Source organism: Podarcis muralis, chromosome Z, assembly GCF_964188315.1.
Source record: "Podarcis muralis chromosome Z, rPodMur119.hap1.1, whole genome shotgun sequence".
NCBI lineage: Eukaryota > Metazoa > Chordata > Lepidosauria > Squamata > Lacertidae > Podarcis > Podarcis muralis.
This window is the reverse complement of record NC_135673.1, coordinates 10072584-10086402: the sequence shown is the minus strand read 5'-3', so window position 1 is coordinate 10086402 and position 13819 is coordinate 10072584. Positions and strand designations below refer to the sequence as shown.

Genomic DNA, 13819 nt, shown 5'->3' with positions numbered 1-13819 from the left:
GACCACCCCCCGTAGTGGACTTCGGACATAGCAAGGAGCCGAATGGGTTTATTGGAGCAAAAATGTGGAAAATTGGATTCCCTCTCCCTTTTATTGTAAACCCACACCCATGCTCCTTAACATCCCAAACCTGTTTTTTCCCCCTGCGGGAGGGGGGGTGGGTGCCATTATTAACTAAGACCAAAGATTCCAAAACAACCAAACCGGGATGAGATTCAAATAAACATACAAAACTGCAGCATGCCAGTTATTGAAAATCCCGAAAGCGTGACTTCAGCCCCTGTTAACTTGCAGTGTGCGTTAATCTGCGCGAGGGGTGGGGTGGGGGGGCTGCTGAAGCCCTTTCCCCCAGTCTTCCCAATTTGTGGTGTGTGCTATTATGCACCATCTTTGGAAGCTGTCTGGGGAGGCAGGAGCACACGGTTTGGAAAATACACCCCTTTGCGTAAAGAACCTTCCCTCTCTCGCGCTCATACCAAGGTTTTGCATGCAGATAAAGGAAAATTAACCAGGGGAAATAATCAAATCAAAAATGCAACACTATCTTCTGGGTACACATCTGTTAACAGGCAAGCGATGGGCAAGCCTTTTCTCCGAAATCGGCAGGTGTTTTTGCATTTCCTTTGAAACCGTCCATTTCACTTGGGCGGTGGGGCGGGCAGCTCACAGCCTGAATGAATGATCCCAGCATTGCAGATAGATGCAGGACCGAGTTCTCCGCTTTACCTCTGTTCCATGGCATCCCTTTTCCATCCTTTCTCTTATATCCATCAATCCTTCCACAGCCCGCCTACCGGCACGCTCTGTCTGTCTGTCTGTCTGTCTGTCTGTCTTCTCTAAATCTTGAAACACTGTATGTACTGCATATATCGCTGGATTGTAAGGCGAGCTGGCGCCTTTTATTCATTCCCCGACTGCGAAGGGGCTCCATGTAAACAAGGCAGTGGATGAAAAGGATTGTCTAATTAGGCGGGTATTTCCTTGTAGGGGGAGGGGATCTACCTGGTGTGTGTTTGCGGGCGGGAAGCGGGAGGGGGTGTGGGAACAGCAGGGGCACATAGAAAATCAGCTGTGGAAATAGCAGGTCTTCTGCAGGGCAGAAAGGCACCTAGGTACTTGTTTGCTTCTCTGAATGGATGAGCTGAGGCTGGTGGACTGTTCTTGGCAAGGGTGGCGATGGACAGGTGCCAGCAGCAGGGCTGAGTACCACTTGCAGCTCCTCTCTCCGTCCCCCACCCCACCCCCTTGAAGCAAAAGTCAGCCATGCATTAGGTAGCAATGTGTATTACTTCACTGACTTCCAAATGCGGTAAGCCAGTTTTGCACCACTATTGGACCTTCCTGGTTATTCTGCTGAGTGAGGCACAGGAAATCTACCCAAAAGAGGGAGTTGGAAAGAACACCACTTTTCCAACTTTCTCCTTTAGCTCTAGGTACCTTTTAAGGCAAAACAAGGTAAGTTCCCTCAATACCTCATGACCAAGGGGGCAGTGAGGTGCAGAAAGCTCCAAGTTTTATAGACACTAAGGGAAGACCCCAAGTGTGCCCAAGGACCCTAACAGATGCCAAATTGCTGACCCCTGCTCTGTAATGTGTTAATTGTGTCATGAGACTGCACTCCCACAATGAATCAGGACTTTAATGAGGGTATTATATGTGACCACCAATTTTTTTAATAGGGAATTCTACCTGCTGAAATTGTATTAGTGGTTGGTTAGGGGAAAACATCTCATTACCAGGGAACCACCACTGAAAAGGCTCCCTTCCTAGAGGCTACACTGCCTCACTTTATTAGATGGCAGTGGTGGACCTGGGAAAGGCTCTCTCATGAAGAGTCTTGAGGACTGGACACTTAGGTATGGGAAGAGATGTTCCTTTAGGCAATCTGTTCCCCAGCCATCTAGGCTCATCATTGATATATTGACCAAAGCTGATAAAATGACTAGAATCCCATTGGTGGCCATCACTGCTTCTTCTGGGAGTGAATTCTAATATTTTAACTCTGCACTGTTTGAAGAAGTACTTTCTTTTGTTAAGACCTACTGTGGATTCAAATACTAGCTAGGGCAGGCCTGTGGGTCCCCAGAGCTCAGGGAAGATGGGAGTTGTAGTCCAACAACATCTGGGGATCCACAGGTTGAGAACCGCTGGATTAGGGAGACCCTGAGCCTGATTCTGCTTTGACATGCACTGGGTGGTACTGATGTTGTCATTTCCTCCCACCCTGTGAAGTTCATAAAAGTCAGTGGGGGTAACCTCACATATGTACTTGTGGGTGGAAGTTATGGGGCACAAGAAATGTGCTGTATAATTAATAACTCCACAGAGCCTATTCCTTGTGATTCTACTTGGAAGACATGCTGTTCCTGGGCTAAACAGGTAGGGTTGCCATGTGTCCTCTTTTTCCAGAACACATCCTCTTTTTTAGGGATAAAATTTCTGTCCGGGTGGATTTTTTAAATTTGCCAGAATTCTGGATGAGACATAGACATAACTGGTGGTTGAAGACTCTTCTCTTCTCCTGCCCGCCCCCCTCTGCAATATATTAGTGCTTCTATAGCCTACATATAGTAAGGGGCATTTAAAATCACAGTTGCAATAACATCCTGTTTTTTGCTCTTCAAAATATGGCAACCCTAAACATGGGTAGATAAAATCCATGTCAACAGTTCTTTGGAGCGCTATGGGCTTTACAGTAGGGGTGGGGAACCTCAGCCTTCCAGGGCTCTCCATCATGGGACTCCTTGAGGCCAGAACCTTTCTCATGTGAAGGTTGCTTCACTAGTCCTGCTTCGCCATCTCTCTGCCTTGAGCCATTTTGCCTGACTCAAAAATGTCCCCTACCACTGCTTCATAGCAACCACTGTTCCCACTTTTGACCCAGTAGATTTTCTCTTTTTTTTTTAACTCTTTGGGTTCTCCTTTTTGGAAGGTGTGACATTGGCATGCAGTTTTGAGTGCCACATACTCAAGGGGGCAAGAATGGGCAGAGATAGAGAGCCTGGGTGTCCAGGGCTGGTGATGCCAATTCCTGCTGCATCACCTGTTGTTAGCAGTATCAAGAAGTACGAGAGACAGCAGAAGGCCCCTGTTTCAATCCCCAATGGCATATCCAGGTAGGGCTGGGAGAGCCACTGGAGAGCCACTGCCAGTCAGTGTAGACAGTCCTGAGCTAGATGGACCAATGGTGGGACTTGTTAGAATGCAGCTTCCTGGTTTCCTAAGTGATCTTTATGTAAGGAGCTAGCTGGCCATTAGGGGCTGCCCTTCCAGGTCCTACATTAGGTGGAGAACCTCAGGCTCAGGGGCTGAATGTAGGCCTCCAGGCCTTTCCATCTGGCCTCCAGAACCCTCCCCAGGCAACCCACCTCACTGACCCTGCTTCAAACCCTCTTTGAGTGTTTTTGCCTTGATGGAATATGCCCTTGAACTCTGATCAGGCCTCTTGCTCACCTGGATGGAGGACAGAGAGTAGCATGTGAATGTATGGAGGAGCTAGCCATACATACTTGTACATGCACATTTATATGTTTGCTTTTGGCCCCACCCACTGTGGGCATTTGCCCCCCCCCCAATGTTCCACAGAAAGGAATATGGCCTTTGGGGCAGGGACGCGGACTTATAAAAAATATTGGGGGGGCCCGGGAAAGCTCATGAATAATAAATAAGCTCATGAATATGCAAATAAAGTGGCGCCGCCTCCTCGTGAGCGAATAGGGGAGAGCGTGCTGCGCCTATTAATCAGCTCCAAAGGAAATTGGGTGGAGCTTTTGCTCGGGAGGGAGGGCAGGAGGCATGCAGCCCGCCCCTCCCTGTGCATTTTGGGCTGGGGGAGGGGCGGCGATGGCGCTCTGCTGGAGGGGCGCCGGAGATTATTGGGGGGGTGGAGCCCCCCCAAACGAATTTTTGAGGGGGCTCGGGCCCCCTCAAGCCCCATGGAGTCGGCGCCTATGCTTTGGGGTGTTAATCAAGCCAGCAGCTGAATTGAATGCAGGGAACAGAGACCTACTGTAGGTTAGGGACCTGCAGTGATCCACACATCCCCATTTGCCTCCTGGGTAGCCTCAGCAAGCCAGCAGGACAAGATGGAATTCCCTCTTGGGCATGGCAGATATTTTAATTGAAATCAATTGGTGTGGCATGCCTTGCCATGAATGGGTTTAGGAGTGTAGTGGTGCATGAATAAGCTTAAGAGTGGGGTAATCTGTGAATGGGCTTAGGAGCAGGGCAATGGCATCTAGAATTGCTTGTACTCTTCCCAAGCATTCATGTCACATCCAAGCTCTCTGCTTCTGAAAGATTTTCACACGGGTTGGAAAGGCATGACTAATGCATTATGCCCTCTAGGAAGTGCATCCCAGGTATAGGCAGGCATAGGGATATGCTGTTGGCAGGGCTCCCAAAACCAGCCTGTTCTTCTGTCTGTGATTGCATCCCAAAGGTACGGACTCTCAGGCGGGCTGATGTCACTGACTGTCCTTACAAAACCCCATTTCTAATAAGGGGGTGACCAGAGAAGGACCAGGAATTAGGGTGGCTGTGCTCCCTGTTTTACAGGAAATGAACCTCTATTTGAAGATCTGGCAGAGGATGGTCCTCTGAAGATGTCCTTTGTTTTGAAGGATGCTCCAATCCAACTCCAGTTTTATAAAGATAAAGACCCATCAGAAAGGGAGACTAGGAGCCTTGAAACTGCCTCATCACCTGGTTAGGATCTCATCTGGTCAATCTTCCCCACTAGGCTAGTGAGATGTATTAAATCACACCAGCAGTATTTTGCTTTAAATTATAGTAATTGAGCTGTATCCAGTCCTACTCAGAATAATTAACAGACTTAGACCCATTGGCTTCAATTAGTGTACTCTGAGTAGAACTTAATTGGATACAACCCATTATATTTAAATTTGTATCTATTCATATAAATTAGCAAATTTTATGGTGATCTTTGTCCCTTTTCTGCCTCTTTCTTTTTTGGGGGGGAGGGAGGGATGTGGGGAGATGTGTCAGTGGCCACCCTAGTAGATAAATTGACAGAGAATGTTTAAAAAGGTAGAATGAAATTTTGTCACAGCACCACTCATTACTGCATTAGTCCGTTGAGACTTTCATGTATGATGGGTGATCCCAGATTTAACATTATAGAGACAGTGTTCTCACAAGCCTTTGTCATCAATGCAGACTTAACGGAGTCCATTCATGCATTTAGCTGCAAGTTATCAAATGCTCAGTGATTGTTTGGACTGTACCAAAAGTTCCTCACTCAATTTTTGGACTGAAAGTAGTGCCCCAAAATCTTCTCTTCCATAAAAACACAATCTCCCCCCCCATTGCTGCTTCTGGCCAATAACAGCCACTGCTTCTGTCCCACATTTCCCCCCCAGTTCTGCTTCTCCTTCATGGATGGCCCCGACCAATTAGAGATCACACAAAAAGAGTGGTAGTGCCAACAAAGTTTAGTTTCACAGGGCAATTACTGAGGTAGAACAAAGGCAATGAGAATGAGGCCCCACAGCACTGCTGTCACTCTGAACAGGCAAACACAGTTTGAAAAATAAGAATAGTGGAGTTGCTTTTCACAGGGTACAGTCCTAACTTACCTCTCCGCACCACCACAGTGGTGGGGCTTTGCACACCTGTAACCCCATTGCTCACAGCAGAAAGTGGGAGGCACGGAAAGATAGCAAGGGCAGCGAAACAGGCCCAGCCTTTTCCCCTCTTGTGCTGCCAAATGGCCATTCTTGTGATGATATTCCCACCTACGCATTTAACAGACAGGAGCGGAGGTGGTGCACGAACAGAGCTGGAGCTCTTGCAGTGATGGCCAGCTTAGCTGGGGGAGTTGGGCAGAAGGGCACCTCCACCTAATCCACTAGTTGCTAAAAAGTTCACAAAAAGTGTCCCATGTTAATCTCAGCCCTAATAATTGGCTCATGGAAAATCATGGCGGTTGGTCTCAGTTTGTTTGTGTTTATTTATTTTATTTCTATTCCGCCCTTCATCCAAGAATCACAGGGTGGTTTACAATATAGAAACATAAAAACACATAAATACAAAAAACAACAACAACAGCACACCCCAGAGTATTCACAAATATACACTCACTCAGTGTTGGAGGGGGTGGGGGTGGGTGTACTAGCTATTGCTTTAGGCTCCCTCCCTCCTTCCACATATTAACCAGACTTGTCTTTGACTTTTCTGTTTTGCACTTAGGAAGCTGCCCCCATAGAATTTTGATTTTTATCCTAGGCATATCTTTGGGCAATATACTCTTCCCTCCACCTTGCTCTTCTGTATCCAGCCCGATTGTTTCCAATGCTGTAATATACATAGCTGCCTTGCACCAAGGCATTCAGTGCATCTAGTTCAGGCCATTCAGCCCACTACTGCGTACACTGACTGGCAGCTGCTCTCCAGGGTTTCAGGGTGGCAGCGGGAGGGGGTGGGACATTTCCAGTTCCTGGAGATGCTGAAGATTGAATCAGGGACCTTCTGCATTCAGAGCAGGTGGTCTACCACAGCCCCTTACCACAGCCTCAATGAGCTGTACACTGGGGCATATTCACCTTCACCTTTAACCTTTCCTTTGCTTCAGAGACAGCCATCAGAATAAAGTGGCTGAATTCTAGACTGCACCGCTTCAGACTATAGGATTATGTGGGGGGGGGGTTTTCAACCCACCTCCCTTATTAAGGGATTTTAAAGGACACTTTTATTTATTAAAATATTTATATGCCACTGTATCACAGCGATTTACACCAAAATAAAACCATAAAACCATACAGTAAAATCACAAAAAGTTAAAATCAAGTTAAAAGCAAAATAATTAAAAACCAACATCAGTAGACCATGGGGGGGAATGTACTCTTAATTCTCTGCATAGGCCTGGTGGAATGGAAAAGTTTTCAGCAGGTGTTTAAAAGGCACCTGCTGAATCTCTATTGGCAGGAGGTTCCACAGGACTGGGCCAAGGACACTAAAGGCTCTCTCTCTCGTTGTTGTCAAATGAGCCTCCCCATCTCTGGGAGCAGCTAGAGATTCTCCTGCAGATGACAGAAGGCTTCAGGCGATCTCTGAGGTATCCCAGACCCAAGATGTTCAGGGGGCTGTAAATCAACACAAGAACCCGGAACTTGGCTCGGTAGAAGATGCAGCTGCTCTAACAATGGTGTCACATGTTCTTGATGGTGTCACATGTTCAGCATTCTGCACCAACTGGAGCCTTCGAGCCAGATCCAAGGGCAGCCCCACATACAGTAATCTAGCCTCAAGGTTATCAGTGCATAGACTGCAGTGGGCAGGCTTATCTCCATCCAGGAACAAGCATAGTTGGTGAACCAGATGAAGCTGATAAAAGGCACTCCTAACCACAGAGGACACTTGGGCCTTTAATGACTATGCCCTGTTATATGCATTTGTGCACATATTACCCGGCTGGAGAAGTGCATTGTAAAATTTGGATAAGTGAAAATTTAAAAGATGATTTGTTTTGGTTCTAATATTGTTCCAGAATGTGCAAGTTAGGAGGTTTGCCTTTGAATGTGAACTGGATCAAGCTTCTCCCGGTCTCTGGTCTTGATCAGCTCAGTTCCTCTAGTCTGGGTACCAGTGCTTCTTCTACTGTAAGAGGTAGTTTTTGGGTTGTTTTTTTTACTGAGACGAATCTTAATGTGATGAATAGAAGTAAGAAGTGAAAAGAAAATCCATCTTGCAAACTGCTCCCAGGAATACAAATTAGTTTTCTTCTATAAAGAACTCAGAAGAACTGATTGTTTGAAAGCATATGCTGTTTTTATCACTCCACAGATCACACATTTTTAATGTCTCACCTAAAGGCACATAATGGTGAAAGAAAGGGAGTAAGTTGCACAAAAGTGTTGTAAATAGAGGAGACTCAGGATAATGCTGTAGGTCATTGGCAGAGCATCTTCTTTGCATGCAAAGGTCCCAGATTCAGTCCCCACTGGCACTCTCCAGGTAAGACTGGCAGAGATTCCTGCCTGAAATCCTGGAGAACTGCTGTAGACAATACTGAGCTAGATGGCCCAATGGCTAAGCAAGGGTTGTAGCACAGTGTAGCTCTGTTTCTTTTTTTTTTTTAATATATATATAAATTTTTATTAATTTTCCAACATAAATAAAAAACAATACAATAAACAATACATAAACACACAAACATATAAACACGTATAATTTCACAACCTCTTTTTCATAAACCTTACTTCCCCGCCTTCCCCATACCTCCCCCTTCTGCATCCCTATTTCAAAATTTCTTCAGCAACCCCTCGCTTCAATTGACTGATTACTCATTTTCTTTCCCCCCCTTTCTTCTATTACTTAATCAATTTACAGCTGTAATTCTATATTTTCTTAACCTTGACATTTTAGCACTCATCAATTTTACAACAATTCTTAAGGTAAACTTTAAATTTCTTCCAATCTTCATCCACCGTCTCTTTTCCTTGGTCTCGGATTCTGCCGGTCATCTCCGCCAATCCCATATAGTCAATCACTTTCGTCTTCCATTCTTCCAGCGTGGGTAGTTCTTGTGTCTTCCAATACTTTGCTAAGAGAATCCTTGCTGCTGTGGTAGCATACATAAAAAATGTCCTATCTTTTCTTGACACCAATTGGCCGACCATGCCCAGGAGAAATGCCTCTGGTTTCTTATAAAAGGTACACTTAAGAACCTTCTTAATTTCATTATAGATCATTTCCCAAAAGGCCTTAATCCTCGGGCAATCCACCAAAGGTGATAAAAGGTGCCTTCAGTTTCATTGCATTTCCAGCATTTATTATTGGGCAAGTGATAGATTTTTGCAAGCTTGACTGGGGTCATGTACCACCTATAAATCATTTTCATAATATTTTCTCTTAAGGCATTACATGCTGTAAACTTTATACCGGGTTGTAGCACAGTGTAGCTCTGTTTCACTTGGAGGGACACTTGGAGGGTCTGTAATACGTACGGTGCAGATGGGGCCTTAGTCATGGGTCTACTCTGAGTAGGGCTAACACTAGCTACAACCCATGCACTTAATTTCATTTAGCAGGGGCCACTACTCAGTGGTAGAGGATGTGCTTTGTATGCAGAATGCTTTGTACTGAATTCCTGTCTTGTTATTTTTTTAAGGACCATGTTAAAAAATAACCAGTTAGTAGTTATGGGGAAGGCATCTACTTCAGACCACAGAGAGCTGCTGCTAGTCAGAGTAGATGGGAACATAGGAAATTGCCTTATACTGATCTGGACAATCAGTCCATCCAGCTCAATATTCTCTACACTGGCTGGCAGAGGCTCTCAAGAATTTCACACATTAATTCTGCCCTAGCTGCACCTGGAGGTGCTGGGAGCGGCAGATGTTGAACCTAGGACTTTCTGTATGCAAAACAGGTGCTCTACCACTCAGTGGCGGAGCTTCATGCTCTGGCACCGGGGTGGGGGGGGTGGAAAGCAGGCGGGGGCAGGGCTGGCGCATGTCCTGGGGGCATGGCGTGCCACCCGCAGGGGCGTGGTACATGTCCTGGGGGCATGGCACGCTGCCTGCGGGAGCGTGGCACCCAGTGTGGGCAGGGATGCAGCCACAATGGCACCCCACTGGGATCACACTGCTGGGGGTGGTGCGCTCCCGCCACACTCCTCTTCCTCCTCCAGTGCTGCCACTGAGCTTCAGTCCTTCCTGCTAGATAGCAAAGACCAGAAAAGGTATGACATGGTATGGGACAGCTTCCTATGTTCTCGTGCAATTTCTACAAGTTGCTGAGGAGGAGGAGGAGTGTGGCAGGGCTTGGGAGCTTCTTGAAGGTATCTGATTGGCCACTTTTGGAAGTAGAGATGCTGAACTATGTGGACTTTTGATCTGATCCAGGAAGGCTCTTCTCCCTCCTCCTCCTCCTCCTCCTCCATCTTCCTTTTCCTTTGCTCCTCCTTGTACTATTTATCTATTGGTTTCAGAATCAGTTTCCAAAGCTATTTACAATATGAGTGGTGTTGGACCAAGTCCCTCCCGCATTGGTCTCTACAGCCACAGCAGGCGCTGCGACCTTCCAACAGCTTGACCTCACCCCCAAGGGAGCATTCCTCCATAGTCTCCCGAGAAGAAACACACATGCCAACCAATAGTGTTGGATACAATAAGCAACCTCCTTGTAATATTAAATAACATAATAGAGAAAATAAATTCCTCGAACAAAGGAAGTTGCCTACCTCTGAGTCATTAGCTCATTTAGCTCAGTATTGTATATGCTGTCTGGAAGTGGGTCTTCAGGATTTCAGACAGGGGACATTTCCAGCTAACACAGCGGCCAGGGATTGAACCTAGGATCTTCTGCATGCAAGGCAGATGCCCTACCATGGGGCTACAGCCCTTTCCCCCAATCAGCAGGGATCTTCTTCTGGTCTTACTTAAGACACCCACTCTTTCACATAATTTGCATACTGTAGCTGCTAAGCCATATGAGGGTATTTTCTCCAAACCAAGATTCTTCAGGGGCTAGAGAAAGAGGGGGTGTCTGTGTGTGCCTCCTGCAGTTTTCTCCCTCTTCTGTGTGCAGTACCGTTCTGCATCTGTCTCAATATTGCTTTAGTTTCCTTCCCCTTGTAACGCTGCCACAAATCTAAATTGAGCTCTTTGTGTGGGATGCGAGTCCTACAGATGTCTGCCGATTCATTTTCCTAGTGTCTGCCTGATTAATCTTGGGCTGCTCCTGATGATGGACTGTTTGAAAGCACATGAGGCATGGCAAGGGAATGGCTACGCGCCTTGATGCAGTTTCGGTGGGCTTCCAAAATTTGATCTGGGAAACCACAGCCCAGCTTTCTCTCATTCTGCGATTCCTTGCAGTTGTGTGTGGCTTGTTTGTTTGTTTGTTTGTTTGTGTGTGTCTCTCTCTGTGTGCAAAATGGGACATCAAAATGGTCCTTATTGCTCAAATGTACTCAACCTTAGAGCCAGATGTAGCCCTTTAGCACAACCCAACTTTCGGGTTTTTCTTTAGGGGGAAAAAGCTCAGCAATTTTCGGAGTCTTCTTACTTTTGAGGTGTCCTGGTTTTTGCTTTTTGAAATATGGCAACCCTGTTCTATATGCCCAAGCCACCCTTTGCTATCATATTCCCCCTGTCATGGAAATCCTGGAACCCTCTCCTAGTGAGTAGGAAGAAGTGTAGGGATTGTGGGGGTGTGGAATTCTGCTACACCCACATTTAAAAGCAAGTCTATCCAATTCACACCTACCGGAAAAAATACGCAGATTGAAACATAGCCATCCTTTGAAACCCACACTTCTGCAGATCTGCAATGCCTTTCCCCCCATGTGCTAGTGTAAAGTATGCCTAAAAATGCATATTGTAGTGGAACATCAAATACAGAAATGCATTGTATTAGGAGAAATTGTTCTGCAAAAATATGTACATTTGGAATAATTACATAAGAAACGTGTATATTAGGAGAAAATTGTACTGAAATGCTAGTGAATTTTCATGAAAGGAAAAAGAAAGCAAACTAATGTGGAAATATGAAGAACTAAAAGTAAGATTGGGAAAGTGAGAAGAACTGAAACTGACTGCATGAGTCTACTTCTCTTCCTCCAACCACATGCTTAACCAGGGTTTATAACCCTATGTAACATGTGCTCAGGGAAGGGCAGAGAGGAAAACACCTGCAGTCCCCCCAATGTATATTTTTGTGTGGGGAAGGCTCTCTGGAACTCTCTGCCTATTGATGTTAAACAGGTGTGCCCTTCCTTTTATTATTTGCTGGAAACTCTTCTGTTTCCAGACAAATGATTTCCTTACCTATATGTGTTTTAAAAGTTTTACTAATTTCATATTTGCTTTCAATGCTGGTTTTGTGGGCTGGCGTTGGGCATCCAGTGCTTTTTTTCTAGGGGGGCACGGGGGGGCACATACCCCTAAACATTTTGTGAATCTAAGTTTGGCCTCATTGAGGGGCAGTATTTCAATATGAGTAGGGAAATGAGAGGGACGTGGGTGGCGCTGTAGGTTAAACCACAGAGCCTAGGACTTGCCAATCAGAAGGTCGGCGGTTCGAATCCCCATGACCGGGTGAGCTCCCGTTGCTGGGTCCCTGCTCCTGCCAACCTAGGAGTTCGAAAGCACGTCAAAGTGCAAGTAGATAAATAGGTACGGCTCCGGCAGGAAGGTAAACGGCATTTCCGTGCGCTGCTCTGGTTCGCCAGAAGCGGCTTAGTCATGCTACCACATGACCCGGAAGCTGTACACTGGCTCCCTCGGCCAATAAAGCGAGATGAGTGCCGCAACCCCAGAGTCGGCCACGACTGGACCTAATGGTCAGGGGTCCCTTTACCTTTAGGGAAATGAGAGTACCCCTAAAGATTTTTTTTTAATAAAAAAAGCACTGTGGGCATCTATTTGTGATTTGCACCCCAGAATGTTTATTCTGGAAGCTAACCTCAAATCTTTCCAAGACTGTTTGAGATGCTGTTTTTTTCTTGCTTGCTTGCTGCTTATCTTTTTCAAGGCCATAAATGCCGGCATGTTAATGAGTGATATTGTCTAACCCAGCAGGAGGAATTCTGCAGAGTTGTTTACATTTCTTCACTAAGGGCATATTAGAAAGTTCTACTGCTGGGTTTGGGAACCTTTTTCAAACGACTTACGGCGCTCATACGTTTTGGACTACAACTCCCATCAGCACAAGCCAGTATGGTCAGTGGTCAGGGATGATGGGAGATGTGGTCCAAGGTTAGAAGAGATGCTGCATTACACAGTCACTTGGCAGATACTGACCATAGAAAAGGAAGCATTAGAGAAGAGCCATCAAGATTGGCTAGGTCAGGTCACATGGCAAGGCCTGATGATACTCATCAAAGCTTGCATGCAGTCCCTAGAGGGTTACAAAGAAGGCAGGGGCAAAAGTAGGCAATATTTCATCTGGGTCAAAGGCCCAGTTGGGCACACACACACCCAATGCACATTTGCGTACACACACACACACACACACACACACACACACACACAGAGGCTGGGAGCCTCAATGGCGCCCCTCTGGAGGCTTCACCTGGGGCAAGAAACCTGGCAAACCTCCCCGACCTGTAGCTACGACTCTGAAGGGAACATGGCCCCCAGAAGAAAAATGATTTCCCCGCCTTTGGACTGCAGTTATCCAAAGACTGCATCCATCCCCGCCTTGATTCATGCATTAGCACCATTGTTAATTAATTCTCCCCTGAACAATTTGTTCACTTTATTGCAAGCACAGTAGTAGTTATATTCTGTGCAATAATTAATCTGAAACTTGTTGCAAGCATAAACAGGCCATTACTTACAGTGACAACAGCAGAGGATGGTAACATATTAGGAATGCAGATCTGGACAAACGCCAGATAATGAGCTGAAGTGGGCCTATTTGCGTCGACCCAGGATCCATCCACAACAGGTTGAGACAGGCCTAGATTGTCCTGGGTCAGAACAGGTCCAACTGGAGCAATGTGGACCTAGCAAAAGGAGTGTGGCTGGCGGGTTGGGGCTGACAGCATGATTGTCTTGCCTGATAGTACATTTAATTGGGAATTAAATAACCTGATTAAAAGCGTCTGTAACCTGAGGTACCACTGTATACCGCTTGATTGTAAACAAAGTGGTTTACAAAAAGATAAAACAATGATTTAAAAAGTGTAAAACAGTCAAATACTGTAACAATAAAGATTAAAGTCCATGGTAAACTAAAAACAACAACAGATGAAAACACCTGTCAGCATCCTACCTATCTAGATAGGATTGCTTAAATAAAAATGTTTTTAACAGGTGTAAAAAACGTAGAGCTAAGGCGCCTGCCTTAT

The 13819-nt window shown here is 45.9% G+C and overlaps 1 protein-coding gene across 13 annotated transcripts in view; it reads left to right on the top strand.

Moving 5' to 3' along the window:
* The window catches only part of KCNT1 (potassium sodium-activated channel subfamily T member 1), a 197830-nt gene that overhangs the window by 78051 nt on the left and 105960 nt on the right, over positions 1 to 13819 (top strand). The window lies entirely within an intron of this gene.